Source organism: Macaca mulatta, chromosome 20 (genome assembly GCF_049350105.2).
Source record: "Macaca mulatta isolate MMU2019108-1 chromosome 20, T2T-MMU8v2.0, whole genome shotgun sequence".
NCBI classification, from domain to species: Eukaryota; Metazoa; Chordata; class Mammalia; order Primates; family Cercopithecidae; genus Macaca; species Macaca mulatta.
Window position 1 is genome coordinate 69,816,275 of NC_133425.1, and position 12,296 is coordinate 69,828,570.

The window sequence follows — 12,296 nt, forward strand, 5'->3', positions numbered from 1 at the left end:
ATTTGCTGTTCTGTAGCCTTTTGCTGGTGACACCCAGGCAAACAGGGTCTGGAGTGGACTTCCAGAAAATCCCAACAGACCCACAGCTAAGGGGCCTGTCTGTTAGAAGCAAAACTAGCAAACAGAAAGGAATAGCATCAACATCAACATCAACAAAAAGGATATCTGCACCAAAACCTCATGCGTAGGTCACCAACATCAAAGACCAAAGGTAGATTAAACCACAAAGATGGACTGAAAACAGAGCAGAAAGGCTGAAAATTCCAAAAACCAGAATGCCTCTTCTCCTCCAAAGGAACACAACTCCTCACCTGCAAGGGAACAAAACTGGACGGAGAATGAATTTGACAAGTTGACAGAAGTAGGCTTCAGAAGGTTGGTAATAACAAACTTCTCCGAGCTAAAGGAACATGTTCTAACCCATCAAAAGGAAGCTAAAAACCTTGAAAAAAGGTTAGACAGATAGCTAACTAGAATAACCAGTGTACAGAAGAGCTTAAATGACCTGATGGAGCCGAAAACCACAGTATGAGAACTTGGTGAAGCATACACAAGCTTCAATAGCCGACTCGATCAAGCAGAAGAAAGGATATCAGTTATTGAAGATCAAATTAATGAAATAAAGCGAGAAGACAAGATTAGAGAAAAAAGAGAGAAAAGAAACAAATAAAGCCTCCAACAAATACGGGACTATGTGAAAAGACCAAATCTACGTTTGATTGGTGTACGTGAAAGTGACAGGGAGAATGGAACCAAGTTGGAAAACAATCTGCAGGATATTATCCCGGAGAACTTCCCCAACCTAACAAGGCAGGCAATATTCAAATCCAGGAAATACAGAGAACACCACAAAGATACTCCTCAAGAAGAGCAACCCCAAGACATATAATTGTCAGATTCACCAAGGTTGAAATGAAGGCAAAAATGTTAAGGGCAGTCAGAGAGAAAGGTGGGGTTACCCACAAAGGGAAGCCCGTCAGACTAACAGTGGATCTCTCTGCAGAAACCCTACAAGCCAGAAGAGAGTGGGGGCCAACATTCAACATTCTTAAAGAAAAGAATTTTCAACCCAGAATTTCATATCCAGCCAAACTAAGCTTCATAAGTGAAGGAGAAATAAAATCCTTTACAGACAAGCAAAATGCTGAGAAATTTTGTCACCATCAGGCCTGCCTTACAAAAACTCCTGAAGGAAGCACTAAACATGGAAAAGAACAACCAGCACCAGCCACTGCAAAAACATGCCAAATTGTAAAGACATCGACGCTATGAAGAAACTGCATCAATTAAGGGCAAAATAACCAGCTAACATCATAATGACTGGATCAAATTCACACATAACAATATTAGCCTTAAATATAAACGGGTTAAATGCCCCAGTTAAAGTACACAAACTGGCAAACTGGATATTGGATAGAGTCAAGACCCATCGGTGTGCTGTATTCAGGAGACCCATCTCACATGCAAAGACACACATAGGCTCAAAATAAAGGGATGGAGGAAGATCTACCAAGCAAATGGAAAGCAAAAAAAAGAGGAGGGGTTGCAATCGCGGTCTCTGATAAAACAGACTTTAAACCAACAAAGATCAAAAGAGACAAAGAAGGCCATTATATAATGGTAAAGGGATCAATTCAACAAGAAGAGCTAACTATCCTAAATATATATGCACCCAACAGAGGAGCACCCCCAGATTCATAAAGCCCTTAGAGACCTACAAAGAGGCTTAGACTCCCACACAATAATAATGGGAGACTTTAACACCCCAGTGTCAATATTAGGCAGATCAACGAGACAGAAAATTAACAAGGATATCCAGGACTTGAACTCGACTCTGGACCAAGCAGACCTAATAGACATCTACAGAACTCTCCACTCCAAATCAACAGACTATACATTCTTCTCAGTGCCACACTGTACTTATTCTAAAATTGACCACATAATTGGAAGTAAAACACTCCTCAGCAAATGTAAAAGAACAGAAATCACAACAAACTGTCTCTCAGACCACAGTGCAATCAAATTAGAACTCAGGATTAAAAATCTCACTCAAAACCGCACAACTACATGGAAACTGAACAACCTGCTCCTGAATGACTACTGGGTAAATAATGAAATGAAAGCAGAAATAAAGATGTTCTTTGAAACCAGTAAGAACAAAGACACAATGTACCAGAACCTCTGGGACACATTTAAAGCAGTGTGTAGAGGGAAATTTATAGCGCTAAATGCCCACAAGAGAAAGCAGGTGAGATCTAAAATCAACACCCTAACGTCACAATTAAAAGAACTAGAGAAGCAAGAGCAAACTAATTCAAAAGCTAGCAAAAAACAAGAAATAACTAAGATCAGAGCAGAACTGAAGGAGATAGACACAAAAAACCCTTCAAAAAAAAAAAAAAAAAATCAATGAATCCAGGAGCTGTTTTTTTGAAAAGATTAACAAAATAGACCCCTAGCAAGACTAATAGAGAAGAATCCAATAGACGCAGTGAAAAATAATAAAGGGGATATCACCACCGATCCCACAGAAATAAAAACTACCATCAGAGAATACTATAAACACCTCTATGCAAATAAACTAGAAAATCTAGAAGAAATGGATACATACACCCTCCCAAGACTAAACCAGGAAGAAGTTGAATCTCTGAATAGACCAATAACAGGTTCTGAAATTGAGGCAATAATTAACAGCATAACAACCAAAAAAAGTCCAGGACCAGACAGATTCACAGCCAAATTCTACCAGAGGTACAAAGAGAAGCTGGTACTAGTCCTTCTGAAACTATTCCGATCAATAAAAAAAGACAGAATCCTCCCTAACTCATTTTATGAGGCCATCATCATCCTGATACCAGAGCCTGGCAGAGACACAACAACAAAAGAGAATTTTAGACTAATATCCCTGATGAACATCGATGCAAAAATCCTCAATAAAATACTGGCAAACCGAATCCAGCAGCACATCAAAAAGTTTATCCACCATGATCAAGTCGGCTTCATCCCTCGGACGCAAGGCTGGTTCAACATATGCAAATCAATAAATGTAATCCATCACCTAAACAGAACCAACGACAAAAACCACATGATTATCTCAACAGATGCAGAAAAGGCCTTTGACAAAATTCAACAGCCTTTCATGCTAAAAACGCTCAGTAAACTAGGTATTGATGGAACGTATCTCAACATAATAAGAGCTATTTATGACGAACCCACAGACAATATCATACTGAATGGGCAAAAACTGGAAGCATTCCCTTTGAAAACTGGCACAAGACAAGGATGCCCTCTCTCACCACTCCTATTCAACATAGTATTGGAAGTTGAGGCCAGGGCAATCAGGCAAGAGAAAGCAATAAAGGGTATTCAAACAGGAAGAAAGGAAGTCAAATTGTCCCTGTTTGCAGATGACATGACTGTATATTTAGAAAACCCCATAGTCTCAGCCCAAAATCTCCTTAAACTGATAAGCAACTTCAGGAAAGTCTCAGGATACGAAATCAACGTGCAAAAATCACAAGCATTCCTATACAGCAATAACAGAGAGCCAAATCATGAGTGAACTCCCATTGACAATTGCTACCAAGAGAATAAAATACCTAGGAACATAATTTACAAGGGATATGAAGGACCTCTTCAAGGAGAACTACAAACCACTGCACAACAAAACAAAAGAGGACGCAAACAAATGGAAAAACACTCCATGCTCATGGATAGGAAGAATCAATATTGTGAAAATGGCCTTACTGCTCAAAGTAATTTATAGATTCAATGCCATCCCCATCAAGCTACCACTGACTTTCTTCACAGAATTGGAAAAAACAACTTTAAACTTCATATGGAAGCAAAAAAGAGCCTGCATACCCAAGACAATCCCGGGCAAGAAGCACAAAGCTGGAGGTATCAAGCTACCTGACTTCACACTATACTACGAGGCTAAAGTAACCAAAACAGCATGGTACTGGTACCAAAACAGATATACAGGCCAATGGAACAGAATGGACTCCTCAAAAATAACACCACACATCTACCACCTTCTGATCTTTGACAAACCTGACACACACAAGCAATGGGGAAAAGATTCCCTATGTAATAAATGGTGTTGGGAAAACTGGCTAGCCATATGCAGAAAATGGAAACTGGACCCCTTCCTTACACCTTATACAAAAATCAACTCAAGATGGATCAAAGGCTTAATTAAACATAAGACCTAGGACCATAAAAATCCTAGAAGAAAACCTGGGCAATACCATTCAGGACACAGGCATGGGCAAAGACTTCATGTCTAAAACACCAAAAGCAATGGCAACAAAAGCCAAAATTAACAAATGGGATCTAATAAAACTAAAGAGCTTCTGCACAGCAAAAGAAACTATCATCAGAGTGAACAGGCAACCTACAGAATGGGAGAAAATTTTTGCAATCTATCCATCTGACAAAGGGCAAATATCTAGAATCTACAAAGAACTTAAATTTACAAGAAAAAAGCAAACAACCCCATCAAAAAATGGGCAAAGGATATGAACAGACACTTGTCAAAAGAAGACATTTATGTAGCCAACAGACATATGAAAAAATGCTCATCATCACTGGTCATTAGAGAAATGCAAACCAAAACCACAATGAGATACCATCTCATGCCAGTTAGAATGGCAATCATTAAAAAGTCAGGAAACAACAGATACTGGAGAGGTTGTGGAAAAATAGCAACGCTTTTACACTGTTGGTGGGAGTGTAAATTAGTTCAACCATTGTGGAAAAGAGTGTGACGATTCCTCAAGGATCTAGATCGCACCATTGCACTCTAGCCTGGGCAACAAGAGCGAAGCTCCGCCTCAAACAACAACAACAACGATCATGCATGAGTCGTAAATGTTTGGAAGAGCTGCATGCCAGAAATATCTTTATATTACTTTGACTGGATATCATTTTTCGGCAAGCACTGGTCCACTGTCTAGCTTCTAGAAAAGCTGATGAGAAGTATATTACTCAAATTGCCACTACTCTGATTTTGACCTGGATTTTTCTTCCCTCTGAAAGCTTGAAGGTTATTTTGTTTATTCCCAGGATTGTGAAATTTCACTGACAGGCAGCAGTGAGCAAAAAGGGCAGAAGCCTTCAAGGAGTTTACATTCTACGAAGGAGATAAAGATAAGGTGCAAATAATCAAGTAAATGTGTCAGGTGATAAGCTAGGGCAAGGTGAATTGAAAGTAGGGGAACGGGGTGCTATTTTCCATAAGAGAGCAAGACTGCCGGGCGCGATGGCTCAAGCCTGTAATCCCAGCACTTTGGGAGGCCGAGACGGGCGGATCACGAGGGCAGGAAATCAAGACCATCCTGACTAACACGGTGAAACCCCGTCTCTGCTAAAAAATACAAAAAACTAGCTGGGCGAGGTGGCGGACGCGCGTAGTCCCAGCTACTCGGGAGGCTGAGGCAGGAGAATGGCGTAAACCCGGGAGGCGGAGCTTGCAGTGAGCTGAGATCCGGCCACTGCACTCTAGCCTGGGCGACAGAGCGAGACTCCGTCTCAAAAAAATAAAAAAATAAATAAAAATAAAAATAAAGAGAGAGCAAGACAAGAAAATGAATAGCCACAGAAGGTGAATGTTCCATGCAGAAAGAATAGCAAATGCAAAAGTCCCGAGTCAGGAACATTTTCTGAGTATCTGAAGAATAGCAAGGAGGCCACTGTGGCTTAAGTAGAGTTGGCAAGGGGCAACAGTGGTAGAAGAGGTCAGAGAGCTGGTATTTGCATGCTTTGTGGGGCACAAGGATTTGGGAGTTTAATCGGTGAGAAAAAAAGTTTTAGGGCTTTTTGGACAGAGCAGTAATATGAATTGACATGTTAGAGGGATCATTCCAGCTGTAACATGGAGTATAGACTAAGCAGGAGGGAGACTGCTTAGGAGGCCAACACAGAAGTCCCGGAGAGAAGTGATGATGACTTGGATCAGGGCAATACCAGTGAAAATGGCCAAATTCAGGATATATTCAAGGAGCAGCCAGAAGGTTACTAATGGATTGAATGTGAAGTTTAGGAGGAGAAGAATCAAGGTTTCTGATTTGAGCAACCAGAAGAATTAGAGGAGCCACTAGCGGAGATGGGGAAGATTACCGGAAGAGAAGGTTTAGGGGCAGAAAATCAAGAGTTTCGTTCTGGAAATGACTATTAGACAAAGTAGAAATGTGGAATCAGCAGCTAAAGTCTGAGGTTCTATGGAAAGGTCTGGGCTAAAAAAAAGACAATAACAACAAATTGCCAGGAGGGCAGCATCAACTGTTCCTCCTCATTGTGAGTCCTGGCAGCAGTTCATGGAGCCATCTGGAGGCATTTTCTCCCCATGGCAGTTGTGACTATTGTCTAGTCACAGGGGCATGGAAAGGAGGTGCCTTGGCTCAGAAGCCTTAGGCCCCATGGGAACCAATATCCTTTGTAATAACCCTCTCGCGATCTCGGCTCACTGCAAGCTCTGCCTCCCGGGTTCACGCCATTCTCCTGTCTCAGCCTCCCAAGTAGCTGGGACTACAGGCGCCTGCTACCACACCTGGCTAATTTTTATATTTTTAATAGAGACAGGGTTTCACCGTGTTAACCAGGATGGTCTTGATCTCCTGACCTTGTGATCCGCCCACCTCGGCCTCCCAAAGTGCTGGGATTACGGCGTGAGCCACTGCGCCCGGCTGTGATTTCTTTATATATTCTGGATACAATGTCAGATATATGTATTATCAATCTTTTTCCTTCTCTATGGCTTGCCTATTCATACTGTTAATATTGTATGCTTGTTTATTTATTTATTTGAGACAGGACCTCGCTCTGTCACCCAGCCTGGAGTGCAGTGGCACGCACATGGCTCACTGTAGCTTGAACCTCCTGGGCTCAAGCTATCTTCTTGCCTGAATCTCCAAGGTAGCTGGGACCACAGGCCTGCATCACCATGCCCAGCTAATTTTTCATACTTTTTGTAGGGACAGAGTTTTGCCATGTTGCTGAGGCTGGTCTCAAACTCTGGGCTCAAGCAGTCCTCTCACTCTGGCCTCCCAAAGTGTTGGGATTACAGGTCAGAGCCACTGCGCCCAGCAACACTGTCTTTAATAAAACAAAATTTTAAGTAACCCAATTATCAGTCTTTTTTGCTTTATACTTAGTGCTTTTTGTTTCCCATTTAAGAAATCTTTTTTTTTTTTTTTTTTTAATTTTTGGATACATAGTAGGTGTATATATTTATGGAGTACATGAGATACTTTAAAAGAGGCATACAACCATTTAAGAAATCTTTGCCAATCTCCAAGTCATAAATATATTTTACTATTTAGAAATTTTACTGTTTTACTTTTCACATTTGGACCTGCAGGGCATTCAGAATGGATTTTCCACGAATGGCATATGGTAAGGGTTAAGATTCTTTATTCAAATATCCATTTATGTATGAGTCTGCTTCTACCACACTGCCTTAATTACCATTGCTTTACATTAACTCTTCCATCAGGTAGTAAAGTCTCTCTGTTTGGTTCTTCAAGATTGCTTTGGCTGTTACGGGTACTCTGTGTTTCCACATAAATTTTAAAATCACTTGGCCGTTTTGATAACAATAAATACGGGATTGCACAGAATCTATACAGTCAATGTAATGAGCATTCACATTTTTATAACACCAGGTCTCCCAACTCATGAGCACAATTGCTCGTTTACTGACCTAGGCCTTCAAATTTCTCTTAATAATATTTTACAGTTATCTGCAGAGCGGTCTTACATATTTTTGTTAGATTTATTCTTAAGTATTTGATGCTTTATATATTACTTTAGTATAATATTTTTAATACATTTTAAAAATTGGCTTGTTAATAATATATAAAAGTACAATTAAATTTTATATACCAACCTTCTATCATGAGACTTTACTAAGTTCATCTATTAATTATTTGTTAGTCCATTTATAAATTCTTTTTGATTTTCTACTTATATAATCACGTCATCTGTAAATAATGACAGTTTATGATTCTGCTGATAGTGCATTTTAAAAAATAATAGGCCAGGCACGGTGGCTCACACCTGTAATCCCAGCACTTTGGGAGGCTGAGGCGGGCGCATCACCTGAGGTCAGGAGTTCGAGACCAGCCTGGCCAAACATGGTGAAACCCCATCTCTACTAAAAATACAAAAACTAGTCGGGTGTGGTATGCGCCTGTAATCCCAGCTACTCAGGAGGCTGAGGCAGGAGAATTGCTTGAACCCAGGAGGTGGAGGTTGCAGTGAGCCGAGATAGAGCCACCGAGATAGAGCCTGGGTGACAGAGCAAGACTCCATCTCAAAACAAACAATAAACAAACAATAAAAATGACAGCTTAATTTTTTCCTTTTAAATTATTACCTGTTTTCTTTTTTCTTGCCTTACTGCACTGGCTAGGACCTCTGTGATAATAAGTAACTATGGCTTGTTGACAATCTTGTGTAGAAAGCTGTTAATATTTCACCATGAAGTATGATGCTTGCTGTAGGACTTTTTATAGCCACGTTTTATCAGATTAAATAACCTCCCTTCTAGTGTGGGTGCTGAAATTGGAAATTTGAATGCTAATTGGATATTTGATGATGTTAAAGAATTATGATATTTTAAGATATGACAATGGTACTATGGTCTTGTTTTTTTAAAAAAAAGTCCTTATCCTTTAGAGTATTTACTGAAATATTAACAGATGACATGATGTGATGTCTGGGTTATGCTTCAAATGAATACAAAAGGAAGGGAGGTACATAAGGATATAAACAACACAGTATCAATCTGAATTAATATTTTTTTTGTTTTGTTTTGTTTTTGTTTTTTGAGACGGAGTCTCGCTCTGTCGCCCAGGCTGGAGTGCAGTGGCGCAATCTCGGCTCACTGCAAGCTCCGCCTCCTGGGTTTATGCCATTCTCCTGCCTCAGCCTCCTGAGTAGCTGGGACTACAGGCGCCCGCCACCGCGCCCGGCTAATTTTTTGTATTTTTAGTAGAGACGGGGTTTCACCGTGGTCTCGATCTCCTGACCTTGTGATCCGCCCGCCTCGGCCTCCCAAAGTGCTGGGATTACAGGCGTGAGCCACCGCGCCCGGCCTCAATCTGAATTAATATTTGAAGCTGTATAGTGATTCCACGGGGGTTGGTTATACAACTCTGTTGAGATAGAATTTACATTGTAAAATTCACCCTTCCAGAGTACAACTCAGAGGTTATGGTTGTATAATCATTACCACTAATTCCAGAATATTTCCCCAAAAGAAACTCTGTATCTATTACCAGTCACTTCCCATTCCCCACTTCTCTGATTTCCCGGAAACCACTCATCTTCTTTCTGTCTTTGTGTCCTTTTTGTAATCTTTTGAGTCCAGTTATTGAGGTTCATCCATGTTGCAGCATGTATTAGTACTTCATTTTTTTTGCAAAGTGGTATTTCATTGTATGGCTATATCATATTTTAGTTATCCATTAACCAGTTAATAGGCATTTGGGCTGTTTCCACTTTTGAGCTTTAACTAATAATGCTGCTATGAACACTTATATACACATTTTTGTGTGAAAATGTGTTAACTTTCTTGGGTATACATCTAACAGTGGAACTCATGGGTCATATAGTAACTCTGTTTAATTTTCTGAAGAACTGCTAATCTGTCTTCCACAGTGGCTGCACTATTTCACATTCCACCAGCAAGTTCTCTAGACCCACACTAACATTTGTTAATTGTCCACCTTTTTGATTACACGTATCCTTCCTAATGAGTGTGAAGTAGTATCTCATTGTGGTTGGGATACACATTTCCTTTTTTGGTTTGTTTTTTAAAGAGACGCGGTCTCACTCTGTTGCCAAGGCTGTGGCATGATCATATCACCATGCCTGGTTACAGTTTTAAAATTCTTCTTTGTAGAGACGGGGGTCTCTGTATGTTGCCCAGGTTGGTCTTGAACTCCTGGCCTCAAACTGTCCTCCAGTATTAACTTTCCAAACTACTGGGATTAAAGGTACGAGCCACTCCACCCAGCCTGCATTTCCTTAATGACAATGATGTTAAGCATCTTTTCATGTGCAACTGGCTATCTGCATATTTTCTTCTGAGAAATGCCTATTCAAATCGATTGCCCATTTTAAAATTTGCTTTTTATTCTAGAGTTGGAAGAAGAGTTTTTGTATGATCTCAATACTAGACCCTTTATCAGGTATATGATTTATAAATATTTTCTCTCATTGTATAGGTTGCCATTCAACTTTCTTGATAGTATCTGATGCACAAAAGTTTTTTTTTTTTTTTTTTTGAGACGGAGTCTAGCTCTGTTGCCCAGGCTGGAGTGCAGTGGCCGGATCTCAGCTCACTGCAAGCCCCGCCTCCCGGGTTCACGCCATTCTCCTGCCTCAGCCTCCCGAGTAGCTGGGACTACAGGCGCCCGCCACCTCGCCCGGCTAATTTTTTTTTTTGTATTTTAGTAGAGACGGGGTTTCACCGTGTTAGCCAGGATGGTCTCGATCTCCTGAACTCGTGATCCGCCCGTCTCGGCCTCCCAAAGTGCTGGGATTACAGGCTTGAGCCACCACGCCCGGCCGCACAAAAGTTTTTAATTGTGATGAAGTTCAAGTTATCTGGTCAGGCGCAGTGGCTCATGCCTGTAATCCCAGCACTTTGGGAGGCTAAGGCAGGCAGATCACTTGAGACCAGGAGATGGAGACCAGCCTGGGCCACAGAGCAAGACCCCCATATCTCTACAAAATAGAGACAGAGCAAGACTCCATCTCAAAAATAAATAAATAGACGTTATTCAGGTTGGTCAGACACCCAATTTTCAGAGAGAGAAGTATCAACTGAAAAATGAAAATAGTATATAAGTAACAAACAACAATTTTCAAGTAAAATATAACTTGTACATAAAACATAACATAATGGAAGTTCATCGTACTCTCCAAAGGAGAGAGAGAAGACTTGAGAGTTGGTGATGGTTGGTAAAGGCAGGGTATTAGGGAATCATTCTCTGGAAAGTAATGTAAAATCAGATGACTGACTATGAGCAGGCATTTATTATCAGTGCGAAGACATATTTTATGATAATTCTTTTCCTTAGAACTTTGGCACTTAGAAAAAACTCCTGATGTGGAAAGATTCACGACATTACCTGTAGAAGAATCTTTGAGATTTAAAAAATTACACTTTGGGCTGAGTACAGCAGCTTACACCTGTAGTCCTAACACTTTGGGAGGCCGAGAAGGTTGGATTGCTTGAGCCCAGGAGTTAGATGTCAGCCTGGGCAACATGGTGAAACCCCATCTCTACAAAAAATACAAAAATTAGCAGGGCATGGTGGTGTGCATCTGTAGTCCCAGCTACTCAGGAGGCTGAGGTGGGAGGATCACTTGAGTCCGGAAGGTTAAGGCTGGAGTAAGCCATGATTACACAACTACACTCTAGCCTGCGTGACAGACCTAGACCTTGTCTCAAAAAGCAAAACAAAACCAACACCAAAAACCACTTTTTGACATGGAGAAATACTGTATGTGCAACACACACTGAAGAGGAACAGAAGATGCTACTTGATCACTCCCTGCTATCACTCCTTTAGCACTCCTAACTATGAGATAGAATTCAAATTTCTTCCATGTGATAGCCTGACTAGTGCTGAGTAAGTCGCTACATGCAAATGTGCCTAAAACAATGATGTCTCAGGGAATATTCTGTGTTTTGGGTAAAGTGCTAACAACTTGTAAGAGTCATGATGGCTAAATACCATTAACTGAACAATCATTATGTGGAACAAATCTGTATCCTGATTATACATCCTTAACTTGGTCACAGTCCAAACTGAATTGATATTATGCTACCTCATATACAATATAAGAATATTCCAAAGTAAAATTATATTTTTATTCCTACCCACCCTTTGTGCTACTGTTGTCATATATTTTATTCTACATGTTATAATCTGAAAGTATATTGTTATTGCTTTGGCTTAAGTCAGTTCTCTCTTTTTTTTTTTCTTTGAGACGGAGTTTCGCTCTTTTTGCCCAGGCTGGATTGCAATGGCGCTATCTAGGCTTACTGCAACTTCCACGTCCCGGGTTCAAGTGATTCTCATGCCTCAGCCTCCCAAGTAGCTGGGATTACAGGTGCGCACCACCAATCCGGCTAATTTTTATATTTTTAGTGAGATGGGGTTTCACCATGTTGGCCAGGCTGGTCTCAAACTCCTGACCTCAGGTGATCCTCCCATCTCGGCCTCCCAAAGTGCTGGGATTACAGGTGTGAGCCACCACGCCTGGCCAAGTCAGTTCTC

At 40.8% G+C, this 12,296-nt stretch overlaps 1 protein-coding gene across 5 annotated transcripts in view; it reads right to left on the reverse strand.

The window, feature by feature from the left end:
• Window positions 1-12,296, reverse strand: part of GLG1 (golgi glycoprotein 1) — a 158,848-nt gene that overhangs the window by 61,596 nt on the left and 84,956 nt on the right. The window lies entirely within an intron of this gene.